Here is a 15,668-nt window from a genome sequence, read left to right on the forward strand (position 1 = left end):
CACTGTGTACACATCATCTCCTTTTACTTCCTTAATTCCAAGTGCATTTCAAGTGGAAAGTAAATGCTGAGAACACAGAACCAGTGTTTGGAAAAAAAAAAAAAAAAAAAAAAAAAAAGAATTAACTCACTGAGAACTTTTCTGAAATTGGGACTAATATAATTTGCAACTGCCAAAAATACCTTTCAATTCCTAATGAATATCTGTTGTGACTTGTGCAAATTATACAAGTTAAAAAATGCTGCTTCATTTAGTCAGAAATCTTTCAGAAAAAAAATGTTGCCTCAAAACTGTCAGCAGACCTCCTTCATAATACATTTAGATGGGAGAGTAGGACACCATTTTATAGACCTCCCCTGTGTTCTTGACATATATCCAGGCAATATAAGCTTTTTTATTCCAGGATTTGAGTTCAAGTGTCAGTGAACAGCCACATAGGTAAATGATTCTGAAATCCAAGAGAACAGAACTGGTGCAAGAATGTGAATGTGACGTGGAGATGTAAAGCAAAAAGAAGTATGGAATGCAAAAAGACAGTTTCAAATGAAGCTGGGATTTTTGTCTTTCATAGCTCCAGTGTAAAGCTGTCTTAGAAACTTAGGCTCATCTGTTTCCAGGCCATAGCAGTTGTTCTTGTCCCCACAGTGTTTTCATTTAATAGCTTTTCTTTCTCCCCAGTCCGAGCCCTCTGACATTCCAACAAGAAGCAATCATCTATCTTTTCAATTTTTCTTTCTCTAAGTAAAAATAAAGTAAAATGAAGTACAGAATGAACTCTGTCTAGAGATTATGGAAAATTACTTTTTTATGGAAAATTACACATGGGATGAGAATATAATTTTCTGTAGCCTTTGTTTTTCCAAAGGAGATGCATATGTGCATTTTGGATTATAGAACTCAACTCAGAGTAGTAGGCACCTTGTAGACACAATTCCAGTAGCAAACAAATTAAGATGACAGCTTGTCAAATATAAGGAATCCACCACACACACACACAAAACAAACAAAGAAACAAAAACCCATTAAACATATAAAAGATAAAAAGAAGTAATCATTTTTCTAAATTTACAACAATTAAATTAGCAAATTCAAAGATGTTTATGATCCTGCAAATGTTGATGAACTTACAAGTGAGTAGTGTTCATCTTTAATCTTAGTGAATAGTTTCATTTTATTCAGGGATTAAATGAATGGTGCAGAAATACAAAGAAATAATGAAATAAAGAGAGAAGACATCAGCTTAATCTTTTGACATTTTTATACCATATAAAATGAGATAGGACTCCTAAAGATGGCTACAAATTATAGTGCCTTCTACACACAGAGTTAGTTAATAATTTATCCACGGGAAGAAGGATACGTGAGGAATCAAACAGTTTGGAAATATTTTAAAAATAAAAATTAAAGAAACAAAACAAAACAAAACAAAACAAAAATAAAAACGGCAGGAAGGAAGAAAGGGAAGGAGAAAGGGAGGAAATGTGGCAGGAACTGTAAAATAACTACCTTAGGAAAGCTTTAAATACTTCATATATACCAAGGATGAAATATGAAAATTGCTGCTGTTTAACCCTATTCTACTTATCTTGCCAGACATACTCAGGTGAAATGTAATATACTTCCTGGGCTGCCTTTCAGATAACCTGGGGCAACTGAAACAGAAACATTTAGAATGATAATTACTTTCTATAGGAAACCTGTTCTGAATGCAGGACATGAAAGTGAGTACATTTGTGACCATGCCCTTGTGATTTCAGTGTTTTCCCTCTTTGTTTCCTTTAAGAAAACATTTAATTTAAAATCAAGTATTAACATAAGGAACTAAAACATTGATCACAGATAAATCACTTGCAAAGGGGATCATTTTGTAACACCTGCTTAGTCTGTTAATTTCTGATAAATCAGAAATAGTCATTTTTCTTGCATTTCTATTAAATTGCACTCTATTTGATTAATATTCTGGACGATTAATCCCCTCACACTCCTGTGAAAAAGTGATTTTGAATTTTCCTTTTAAGATATTATTAAAAGTTTGCCAACACTGCTCCATTAAATTCTATTTAAATTATTTGAAACCTCATTAAACTCTATTAACTTGCTTTATTTCAACTAAAAGTCCAACGCATTCTGGATAAAATGAAATGCACTAAAGTGTTTCTGTTTCTTTGTACAGTACATAAACTTTTACTTCCTTTTTTTCAGTGTAAATAATTTCAGTTTTCACATGTCCATATATCTGTCTTATATGAAAATCTGTAAAATTATTGTAAAAATTAAAACCGTTCTGTAAAAGATTATGTTATGCTATTAATTTATATAAAAGTACATTTAAACTAAATAGAGACATCAGTCATATCTTATCAATTACATTATATGCAACAGTTAAATCAATTAGATTTTAGTTACTTTAGAAAAACAAGTACATGGAGAGTGAGAAAAAATAAAATATTGTTTTAATTAGGGAAATCAATAGAAAATTTCTATGCAGTCTTTGATTTTTTTAAGAAAAGGAAATATCAAAGCTTCATTACAGTAGGGAAAAATTTTTCAAGTATGATAGCATGCATAGGAAATCAAGTGAAGACAGAACTGAAAGCAATTGTTTTGAAGTATGAATTACTGTCATCTAGACATATTCCGAGGTTACCTTCTCATTTGAATTTGAGGTCTGTTCAATGTGGTTTGAGATTCACATTGATTTAACACAACTTGACAAAACCTTAGGCAGTATCAAAACAGGAGTATAGTTCCTTAAAAACATCCCATTGTGTCTATTGCTAAAGTATTGTTTAACTAACCTTCAGGCTTTCACAAAGTTTGGCATTGTTCATGATATTTCATGGCTAATAAGATTTAAATCTTAATTTGTTCCTCTCTTCATGTAAATTAAATTAGTTGGTTTGCCACCGTGATTTTTCCTGTTGTTCCATTTGTTCCATCAACTCTATGCATCCTTTTTCTTCTTCTGTTTTCTTAGAAATTATTCCCCCTTTACCAGGGGAATAAATAACATTCTTCCTGAACTTGTAAAATAGTACATGAGCTCTAACATATGTTTCATTTTTAATTTGAAAATCAGTGGTAGTTTTGCCAACAACCTGATCAGGGGTAACTAAGCTTTAAATTCTGCTGTCTATATTAGATTTTTACTGTGCATAAACCAATGAAATGTTATTTTTTCAATTTCATTTCTAGGTGACAACTTAAAAAACAAAACAAAACAAACAAACAAACAATAAGTGAATAGCACAGATTGTAAACGATATTACTTTTTGAGACTTAAAAATTAGAATATATTTGTGGGCTGATGTATGCAATAATTGTATAATGGTTCTAAAGACTGGGGTTTGTTCGATAAATGCTGCTGAGAGGCATAGATAAAGGGTGAAGAGATTCATTCTCCCTAGTTAAGATCCCGCAGTTAAGGTACTGTATTAGAAAACCAGACTCTTAGGTAATTCTCAGCAAGAAGACAAAGTCTAATTCAAACAAGCAATCTGACTTTGGTGCCACAACTAATCCTCTCTCTATAAACCAAATACTTCAGCTTTGACAGTATGTAAAAACTCTCCTGTGATTAAGCCAGCAGGCAAGCTTCTGTTCCAAGACTGTGCTTTCTGTATGAACTTGTTTAGCATTACTGGGACTGAATCTAATTACCTCTGATTTACGTGCTGTAAGTGCCCGACAGCAGTCATATCTGCTTACTTCTCACAGTGCTCAGCACCATGTAAAATGAAATAAGGGCAACTCCAGAGCCACACTAATAATTTTCATGGCTGTGTCCAGTCATTCTAGGAAAAGTTAGGAATTTGTTGGAATTTGATACATCTAATTCTACTGAAATTGTATGTGGCAGTATTCCCTCCTTTGCTCATCTTCTGACCCATAAGGAAACACTTCTTTACAGAAAGGGTAGTTAAGTACTGGAATAGACTCCCCAGGGAGGTGGTTGAATCGCCATTCCTGGATGTGTTTAAGAGCAGTTTGGATGTGGTGCTCAGGGATATGATTTATCAGAGGGCTGTTAGAGTTAAGGTACTATGGTTAGGCTGCAGTTGGACTTGATAATCATCAGGGTCTTTTCCAACCTGGTAATTCTATGATTCTATGATTCTGTGATTCTGGTTAGAGAATCATCACTCATGCCCATGAAAAATTCCCTGCATTTTTATGAATCTCAAGTACCTCATTTGTTCACTACTCTTGTCAAAGTTGAACCATGTAGAAGCCCTTGGCCAAGGGGAAGAAGGGAAAAAGTGAATCTGACGTTAATCCATGAGTCAGAATTTTCAGCAGCATCAGAAGAGATGAGACTAAATCTGAGACATCTATATTATCTGCAAAAATTTTGCAAAGGCTGAGGACTTGACAGGTTTACCCTCTGAGCTTTTCTGTACCTGCCTACATCTTTGTTTTACTTTGTTTAGCTATGACAGCAAGTTTTCTAATTGATTAGATATTTCCTTTATTTTATTTATTTGTAACCTTTGTTTACCTTTGTATAGTAGAATTACAGTCTTTTCTAGATAACAGTAACAATCACTTTTCTATGTAGAATTAGAATACTCCTATAAAAATGCCACTGTTTAATATTTATATACCTTGAGCTTGATAGAGGTTTTCCACTGTACAGTCTGCTGCAGCATTATTCATGTATTCTTATTTTACTAGCCTCGGTGAATAAATACTTATTCAAACAGTTGAAAATTTTTCAGAGAAGGAGAATTCATGTCCATTTATGACAAGAAGTCATTTAGACAAAAGCACTACATGAAAGAATCAAAGAAGTTTACAACAGTCTCCAAAACATAAGATTTAGTTAGACTGACAAAATCCTAGACCTAGTTTGTGTACCAAGTCCTGTAGTGACAGTCTCCAAGGGGACGACTTAGGCCACTTAGGCCATTCTTATGCTCTAATGTTTCTGATATGCTTGTGATAATGACTGGTAAGACACAGCAGTTTTCACAGTCAAATTTAAACCACTGCAGGTAGGAGACAATTATAATGTGAAGCAATCTGAATTTCATCCCTGTTGGTGTGGACAGCTCAGGTATTGGAAAGAACTTTTAGACAGCTGAACCTTAAGGTACGTATTTCTGGTAGTATGGAATATTCTTCTCAACTTTAAAAAAACAAACAAACAAACAAACAAAAAAGTTTTGTAGTAGAAAACAATGTTATTTTGTTCTTTGTATCTAGTGTGGTTTCCATTTCAAATAAATAGGAGGCATTATTTTTGGGCCAGAGAATTAAACAAGTGAGGAATATATGTTCTATAAGGTTTGACTTGTGCAGTTTAGCCCAAACTTCTAATTTTCTGACAACTGTTGATTCAGAATTTTAATTTATCAATCTCTGCAAAACTCACAAAAGTAGAAAAGAAGTTTAGAATGGGGAAATAAAAAAGAAAAAAAAAAAGTGTTTTCATTATAATGTGAAGCTGCCTACTGTGCTCAAATTGATGTTGGATACTCTGAAAAAAAAAAAAAAAAAAGTGATTTGTAAAGGAACATACATATTTATTTTGTTACTGCAGATACCAATTTTCATTTATTGCTTATCCATTCATTCATTCATTTTATATTTCTTTATTTCTTTTTTTCCATTAGAACTGGGAATATAAAACAACCAGGAAGGAAAGGCATTAAAGATTTGCTTTAAAAGATCCATTGCACTTAAATATATTTCTTTTGCTTACTAAATTGATAATTTGAGTTTTATCCATTGACATATGTGAAAAAAAATACAAATGAGGCATTTAAGAGCAAAAACAACAACAAAGAAAAACTACTGGAAGCATTGCACTTTTTCTAATTATTATGCAATAACAAAAAAAAAAAAAGAAAGAAAAAAAAAGAACAAAAAATAAAACAATAGGTTTTTACAGTGACAGAATATGTGGCAGATTAATGATTGTTATTCAAATCTACATTTTAGTTCATTTTGCTTCAGGACATAAGTTAATAGGATATTGATGGCATTTGAACTCAGAACTACATGTTCTGTAAACAAAGACTGTGTAAATTGTAATAGGCCATTTTACCACCTAATCTCAATAGTCTCAGAATATGGGTATGTTTCATGAGAGCTATTACCAAAGATAGAAAAGTTAATAAAGGCATGTGCACTGTTATGTGCTTTCTCCCCTTCCCAGTGATGATTTTTCATTTCCAGTATTACAGAAACTATGCCTTTGGTGCTTCAAGGACTTAAGTAAAATATTTTGGTGATGATTGGTGTCCCTCAGGGGTCAGTACTGGGACCAAGGCTCTTTAATATCAGTGACATCAATGGTGGGATCAAGTGCACCCTCAGCAAGTTTGCAGATGACATCAAGCTGAGTGGTGCAGTCAACACTCCCATGGGACAAGATGCCATTCAGAAAGGCCTAGACAGGCTGAATAGTGGGCCTAGGTAAACCTCATGAAATTCAATGAAGCCAAGTGCAAGATCTTGCCCCTGGGTTGGAGCAACTCCCACTATCAGGACAAGCTGGGGGATGAAACAATTGAGAACAGCCCTGCCAAAAAGGACCTGGGGTTATGGGTGGTTAGGAAGCTGGACATGAGACACTGATGTGCCCTAAGCTCAGAAAGCCAACTGTATGCTGGACTGCATCAAAAGCAGATCATCCCATTATGAAAACATTGTTGTTCAGGAAGGGAGGGGAAGGGATAGGAAAGGAAAAGAATCAGCAGTACTTCGGAGCACACGTCACCATCTTGACATCACATTAGAAACCACCTCAGTAAACAAGAATTTGGTAAAATGCTTTTTCAGCATATATAAGGAAAATGAAAATATGTCATACTTTCAAGATAGCATGTTTTAAGTCTTTGATAAATCAAAACACAACTAGAGCTTGAGATGAAAATTACATTTGCTGAGTGTTTAGGGGAGAATAGAAAAGATGTGATTTGTGGTAGTGGCAGAATGCAAAGTCACCAATTCTGTAATTTGCAAAGCAGTGTGGAAATGAAGGATCAAACAACAGCATAAAATAATACAGCTGAGTCTATGAAATGCAGCTATATTGAGTTTTGTAAGGCTTTCTACAGTACTGACGGGATGATGGAGACTGAAATGCAAGCTTACATTAGCTTAGAGGTCAGGCTAGTAATTGTCAGATTCTCTGTCTCTTCAACATTTCTTAAAGATTTCACTGTTTTGTTTCAAACCTTGTGAAAGAAAAAAAAAAAATCAAAAACTGTATTTAAACTATCCCATCTAATGGGTGACATGCAATAGAAACTGTGCGATTGCAATAGGGATTCATTTAAAATCTCAACTCGACATGTTAGTTCAAAATTGTTGCAGAAAGGTACTTAGCAGTGTAATAATAAAAGCAACAGGACAAAATATTCAAGCAATTTATCAGATTGTAATTTCTAAGTGTATCTGTAGTAACACCTGCAATATCAGATGAACACACTAGAAATCCTTTTTGTTTCCACATTCCTAACTATACTGAAATGTTTACTCTGTAATTTATGCCATATTTGGTCTTTTAGGAGAACTGAATACATTAGACACTGGTCAGGAAAAGTTATCCATTCCCCCCGACTGCACTGCCCTGAGGCATGAGAGGCAGTAGCACAAAGACATCTGAAATAATTTTGCCTGACTGTAAAATCTTGGTAGTTAATAAATGCATTATAGGCAGCCTTGCAAGCACTGCCTTTTGAAGTACCACATAATAATATTCAGTCTATTGAAAAGCAAACACGCCTCTCCCCCACATAAAATGTGCTCAGTATTTCAATCAACTGAATGTATTTTAATTTTCCAGAGGTTGTTTCTTTCAGATTTTTTATAGTGCTTGTGTTTTATTTATAACAATGGCATATTACAACATTTTTTTTAAAGCCCATTTTAGTGGAAGATAGTTAGGTTGTCCCTCTGGTTTATACTTTAAAATATGCAGTTGCTGCTCCTTTTTTAAAAGGTAGACATTTTTAAAAAAAATGAAAAAGAAAAAAAAGAAACCAGGATCAGGGTAGAGGTGAAATCAGGTTTTTCATTTGTTTCCTTGTTGACTTTTTTTGCTGTTTTTTGCAGGAATAAGATTGATGGCTGTTCAGCAGTCTTATGCAAAAAGTGCTGCGTCTTACAATCAGCATCTTGTTTACTCATATCTAAGACACTGACTAGCTGATTCACTGATGAAGAACACCTTCTGGCTTATATTGTCTCCATTGTTATAATAAAGGAGCAGAAGCCCCATGTCTTTAATTATTTCACTACATTTTAAAAATGTGCAGACTCCTCAAAGCTGAAAGAATTTCAGGAAAAAAAAAAATTAAAAAAAAAAATGATTTCAATTACTAAAAAAAAATAGAGAGATAGAGAGAGAGAGAAAAGTCCAAATCTTGTCTACATAGATTTCTCTTTTCATTCCTCTAAGGCATAAAGAACATCAGAAAACCCTTTTCTTTTTTTTTTTTTCTTTTTTTTTTTTTTTGGGGGGGGGGGGGGAGGGGAGCTGGGGGAGGAGTTGGGAACACAGGCTCCCAAAGAGATTGTGGAGATCTCACTTTGGGGAGATCTTCAAAAGCCACATGGACATGGTCCTGGGCAACTTGCCATGGTTGTCCCTGCTGGTAGGGGAGTTGGACAAAATGACCCCCAGAGGTCTTTTACAGTCTTAACCATTCTGTGATTCTGTAAAGCAAAGCAAAATCAAGGAACTCATTGACTACTTCTTAGTGGTAAGCAGATGCCCAGCCACTGGAAAGCATGAATAGGTATTGGTTGTGAAGGCAGATGCCATAACCACAAGCCTACCCACTACATCCTTTCTGTCATCTTTCATCAGTGAGCATGGAATATCCCTTTGGTCAGTTTAGGTCAATTGTCCTGGTGATGTCCCCTCCCTACTTCTTCTCACTCCTGACCTATTGGCCTTTGAGTCAAATGTGGAGAGACAGCTTGCACAGTAATAGACATCAGTAATAGCCAAAATACTTGTGTGTTATTAGAAATTTTATTCACAAATGTAAAATGCAAAGTGTAACACTATGTGAGGAAAGTTAACTCCATATCATCCAGATTCATTACAGCAAGGGATTGCTGTTATTTATGTACTCAGCCTATCTTTGTGAGCTGTTTTCTGTCCTCTTTAATTCAACTGAATTGAAGTTGAGGCTGAGGATCTCAAAAAGCTTCAGGGGATAAATTTGCACAGTAAAGTGGTAAGATCAACTTAATTAGACACACTAATGATCAAGCTTTTACTGTAAAGCAATAGCGATTCTTTTGCTAATTTTTTGTCATGGAAAAAAAACAACAAAACAAAACAGAGATTTTTGAAGCAGTTTAGAGGAGAATTTATCAGGGGGAAAATAGAAAACATTAATGTTTTGGGAAGGAGAGACAATTAAAAAGAAAATAATTTATTGTAGGTTTCCTAGCAATCTTATTAATTTTTGTTTTGTTCATTGTAAATTTAATTAACATAATCCTATTTGAAGTGCAACATGTTATGTGGAAGAAAAATATCCTAATGATTGATCTTAAAAAACAGGATGGGTTGAATTAAGCTACATTTTATTAGAAAAGGCTAAATAACATATGTTCACTGGATTTTTAGGGAACCAGCTAATAAGATTAATATTAAATTGAAACACATTAAGGAAAACCTAGCTTCCTAGCTCTTATGGCTGTCTATATTCAATGAAGTTGATTTTTATTTTTTTTCCCATTGAAAAGGTAGTGTTACAATTATCTGTAAATGACTTGTTCTCAACAACAAGCTTGTTGGGAATTCTTTCAGTCAGAGCAGTATTCAAGTTCATGGGACATATCTACCAAATAATTTTTTTCCTTTACTTCTCATCTTGTTCAATGTAAAGTATGTCAATAGACTTTTAATCTCTTCCCCAGGTGTGTAGAAAAGTTGCTCAGGATGTTTTTGCTTATTTTCTGGAAGAAGAACATGTATGAATGCTTTTGTATATATGAATATATACCTTTAACATTTTTTCTGACATAGGCATTTTTAAAAGATATAAATGTGTGTGATTAACATATCTTTAGCTATCACTATATTCATAACTTCATTATCATAAACTATCACTAACTTCATAATTAAAAATTCATTACATCTTAGCCTTTATAGTTCCAAGCTTTCAAATCTCGTGTTCCTGTAAGCAAGGTTTAAGCAAGGATTTAAACTATCTTAGTTTTTAAAACCATTGAAACTATTGAAAATCTCCAACATTGGAGTTTTTTTGGTTTGGGGCTGTTTTTGTTTTTGTTTTCATTTTTCATTAAATAATCCCTTACAATGTTTGCTGTAGAAAAATTCTGTAGTTGCTCAGAATGGCTTTGAATAAAGGGCATCCAATTTCATATAGATGCTGTCAACTTCTCTTTGAAGAAATGCCACAATCAATCATCCATAATGTTCCCGTTCATCTTAGAATCTGAGGAGACAGAAATGGAACTGCCTCAATCAGATGCTTAAAACTGAGTAGTTTGTGTTAATATATTCTCTAGTATCATTCTTAGAGTAAATTCAGAGCACTGCAGTAAAATGAATAATAAAGTATTAGAAATTTGGCAAGTAATAAGAAATTTGGCAAAGTTGTGTAACTAATACAAAGCCATCAAATATCTAATGAATGTTATTCAATACTATTGTTATATTTTGTTACTATCTTCAGAATAACACGCAAGAACAGTTTAATCAAAGTAGTAATAAATCAACATAAGTTTAAAGTTATGAAAAACATTCTGGGACCCCAGGGCCCCAGAGTTTGATGACCAAGAATGTAGTAATGATAAACTATCAGCCAAACTCAAACTTGTGTGAGATGTACTGTTCTAGCTGGATGTATTTAGGTCTATAGGGACCAATGGGATTCATTCCAGGGTTCTCAAAGATCTGACTGATTAACACTGCAAGTTCTCTCTCAATTATTTTTCAGTGGTCTTAGGAATCTGGAGAAGTCTCAGTGGGCTGGAAGCTGGCAAACTTCATCCCAGTTTTTGAGGAGGGTTTGAAAGAAGACCCTGGTAATTAAAGACTGTCAATCTCACTTCAGTGCCTGGCAAAATTGTGGAGAAAATTATTCTGGGAGTTATTGAAAATCACCTGAAAGATAGTGCAGTCAATGAACAGAGCCAACATGAGTTCACAAGGTAAAAGCCGTATGTAACAAACTTAATTTCCTTTTATTTTAAGGCTACTCACCTAAATGACCAACCAGATGATGTAATCACTTTGGATTTCAGCAAAGTTTCTGATAAAAAAAAAAAAAAAAAAACAGTCTAGCATGCAGCTAGGCAAAAATATAATGCTATTGGTGAACAATTAGATGATGAGTCAGACTCAATGAGGTTTATCATATTAAATGTCAGGCTGATGGCTAGTCACTAGTTTGGTTACACAGGGCTCCCTTTTAGGGCTAGTTCTCTTTAATGTTTGCAGAAGTGATTTGTAAGTTTCCAGAAAGATCAGTAAGTTTGCAGATGACACAAAGTTTGGAGGAAGTGTTGGCCTGCCTGAGGGTAAAAGGCCCCACAGAGGGATCTGGACAGGCTGGATCAGTGTGCTGAAGCCAGTTGTGTGAGCTTTGACAAAGCCAAGTGCCTAGTCCTGCACTTTGATAATGACAGCCTCATGCAACACAATAGTCTTGGGGCAGAAAGGCTGGAAAAGTGTACAGAGGAAAAGGATCTGGGGGCATTGGTTGACACCCAACTGAGAATGATCCAGATGTTTGCCTAGATGGTCAAGAAGGCCAGCAGAATCCTGGCTTGTATCAGAAATAGTGTAGCCAGCAGGAACAGGGAGGTGATTGTCTTCTGCACTTGGCACTGATGAGGCTGCACCTTGAGTACTGTATTCAGTTTTGGGCTACAAGAAGGACACTGAGGTCTGGGAGCATGTCCAGAGAAGGCAACAAAGATGTGAGAAGTCTGGAGCACAATTTTTATGAGGAGCAGCTGAGGGAATGGGGATTGTTTAGTCTGGAGAAGACTAGGGGAGATCTTATTGCTCTCTACAATGACTTGAATGGAGGTTGTGGTGAGGTGGGAGTTGAGCTGTTCTCTCAGGTAACAGAGACAGGACAAGAGAGAGCAGCCTCAAATTTTACCAGGCAAGATTCAGGCGCAGTATCAGTTTGTTTTTTCTCAGAAAGCATGGTAAAACTTTGGAACAGGCTGCCCAGGGAGGTGGTGGACTCACCATCACTGGAAGTGTTCAAGTGTAGATGTAGCACTGAGGGACATGGTTAATGGCCATGATGATGGTAGGCTGATGATTGGACTTGGTGAGATTAGTGATCTTTTCCAACCTTAATGATATGATTCTAGGATTCTAAATAATTGGGCAGACAACACTAAATTGGTAGGAGCTGCTGTCTTCCTCAAGGATGGAAAAGTCTTGCAGAAAAATTTTAACAAATTAGAGATATTTTGGCAATTATTAGCTACATGACACTGAACAAAGATGAGTCCTAGACTCTGTACGTGGAGTGGGGCAAACTTGGATATATGCGCAGACTGAGGGACAAGAGGCTGGAAAGTAGCTCTGTGGAAAGGGGTTGGGGATCACAGTTGATGACAAGTTGAATATGTCAGAAGTGCACCCTGGCAGCTCAAAGGACCAACCATACTCATCAGGCTCAGCACTGCCAGCCAGACAAGGGAAAGAATTGTCTCACTCTGCACTGCATTGCCTCTCACCTTGAGCACTGAGTGCAATTTTGGGCACCACAATATAAAAAGAGCATAAAACTATTAGAGAGCATCTGCAAGAGAGCTAAGAAGATGCTGAAGGGTCTAGACTGCAAGACGAATGACAAATGCTGAGGCTTCCAGTTTTGTTCAGCCCAGAGCAGAGAAGGCTGAGGGGAAATCTCATGGCAGCCTACAGCTCCTGACAAGTAGCAGAGGGGTAGCACTGATCTCTGTTGTCTGGTGATGGCAACAGGACCAGAGGGAATGTCATGATGCTGCATCAGGGGAGGTTCCAGTTGGGTATTAGGAAAAGATTTCTCAGGGCCCAAGCTGCTAGAATTCAAGTGTTTTGGTTGGAGATATAAAATACTATCTTTCATCTGTGAAACTAGGGGTAACTCTTCCTGGAAGAAATAATCCAAGGTCACAAATGATAAAATTTCTAGTATCTGTCTCATTTCTAAATATTTTAAAAATTATTCAAAGTGCTACACATCTAAATTTTTTGTGTCCTGAGTGTGTTTAACTTGTTCACCATCTACATATACTTAATTTCTGACTAAGAAATGTGATTCAAATTTGCAAAGTTTGGGATAATGCAACAGTAGTTAGGAAATAAAATATCTGTGTCTTTATCAGCAACAGAAAAGAGAAGAGGAAGCAGAAAAAGAGAAGAGGAAGCATGCAAATTCTGTGTCACTGTAGTATTATGCTGCCTTGTAAAGGTCATAAAAGAGTACAACATTAGTGCATTAGATTTTCTCAAACTACTAGCGGTTAAATAGCTGCAATTCCTAAAAAGAATTTTGAGGGAAGAGGAAGTAAGAAATTCTCTCTATTTATTATCATTGTAAAACATAATTACTTTGGAGATATTTTAAGAGAAATATAATTTCTCTACACCTTCCACATTTCATGCACGCAGTAACCTATCACCAATCTTCACCTTCTAGTATTTTTAACTTGCTTTAAAATGTAATGTACATTTATTAGCACATTCACAGAGTAACATTTGAACATCACCATACCATTAAAGCTTCATATTCAGTCCATAGATTCAGCATCAGAGTTATGAAACTAGAAGGAAATCCATATATTGTACTGGAGATGGAACTTTGGATCAAGTTAATTAATTCATCACCATAAATCACTGAAAGAGAGCATATCTTGTTAGCTTCAGTCAGTCAGATACTAATCAGTGGCTCATTAGCTTTAAAAATATCAACCTGGTTGAGCTATCATTGCTCTGCACGGTAGACTAATGAGTCACATTAGAGAGAATACTACATGGCATGTAGAAAAATTGCTTTTACACGTTATCCAAGCTATGTGCATGAAATCTTACAGGAAAATCAGTAGTAAAGACATTCAGGCAAAAAAACAAGGCAAAACAAACAAACAAACAAGCAAAAAAAGCAAAAACACAAAACACTGGAACTGACCTCAATTTCTGACACTCATATCACTTCTAAGTGCTATTTAATTCCAGTCCCACATGCTTTGTTCTCTGATTGTTGCTAAACATGGAAGTTCAGATTACCTCAGAAAAGAAGAATTGGGTCCCATCTATCTTCAGTGTTGCCAAGAGATATTACTTGCTCATTCCCAAGGGTGAGTTTTATTGTAAAATATAGACAAATAGAATAAAACACAAATAAAGTAGAAATTACTCATTATAATACAAAAAATACAAGGTCTATATCATATCAAAGAACTTCTGAAGTATGAATGATAATACCTTCAGTACTAAATGACCGTCCTGTAATTAATGTGGTCACATTAATGTAAGCTTTAGTTGATTCAAGTTGGGTTTTGTGCTCCTAAAGGACTATAGTTTTACAATAAAACAGTGCTTAGACAGAATAATTTCTCCAGAGGTTTCCAGATATATAAACAAATTAACTTAGAAGAGCATAAGCAGAGCTAAAAAGGGGCTCAGCATTCATAAAAGGTACTCTGAAGCTTCTATTTTATTCAAATGCAATAGGAGTAGTCTTCTGAAAGACAAAATGGTGCCAAAGCTGTAAGTGTAGGCGTAAGAGCAAGACTTCTCTAGTTTCTCAGCACTGAGCATCAGGTTGATTTAAATAGAGAAAACATATAAAAGAACTATTATCATTCTAAATTCCGAGGGACTTAACAAGAGGAAAAGATAGCTGAACATCTAGCTGTGTTCATATAGCTTGCAGACTTGTCAAGAGTCAAGGAGGTTTTCTGTGTTTCCACCTCATGTTTCATCTCGTGGTACAGGCACAGTGTGCCCAGAGAAGCTGTGGATGCTCCATCTCTGGATGTACTCAAGGCCAGGTTGGATGAGGCCCTGGGAAGCATGATCTAGTGGTAGTAATCCCATCCATGACAGCAAGGTTGGAACTGGATTGTCTCTAATGTCCTTATCTATTATTCTATCATTCTATTCTATGAATTTCTCCTGTTAAATTAAAGGTCTGTATTTCTTATTAACATAACTTACCTTGCTACCATTAAGCTGCTATAGATACATATGTAATGTTTAAACAACTGTACATAAGATTGTTTAAAAGCATGCCATGATTTAAGTACATGTCCTCACAGTGTGAGATTTGGTGTCTTACCCATGCTTCTGGTCTTAAAGAAGTGTTTCAATTATGGGGTAAATTCTGACAGCCTAAACTACTCTTCAAATTGAATAGAAAGCTACCATCCTCAAAACAGATATATCTGCTGACCTATCCAAGAATTCCTGTGGATGCATGCAAGTGGACTATCACCAGTCATTTCCAATTATTAGACGTTTTAATTCATAGAACTGTGAATCAGACCAAACAGTTGTGGTGATATCCAGAACAGCTGGGGAAAATAATAATAATAATAATAATAATAATAATAATAATAATAATAATAATAATAATAATAGGTTACATAGGTTAGTTTTGCAATCTTTGACTGTATTTAGAAAAATCTAAAAGTGTTTTAAGTTTTTTTTTCAGTTTGTT

This window comes from Excalfactoria chinensis, chromosome 2 (assembly GCF_039878825.1).
Source record: "Excalfactoria chinensis isolate bCotChi1 chromosome 2, bCotChi1.hap2, whole genome shotgun sequence".
Classification (NCBI taxonomy): Eukaryota; Metazoa; Chordata; class Aves; order Galliformes; family Phasianidae; genus Excalfactoria; species Excalfactoria chinensis.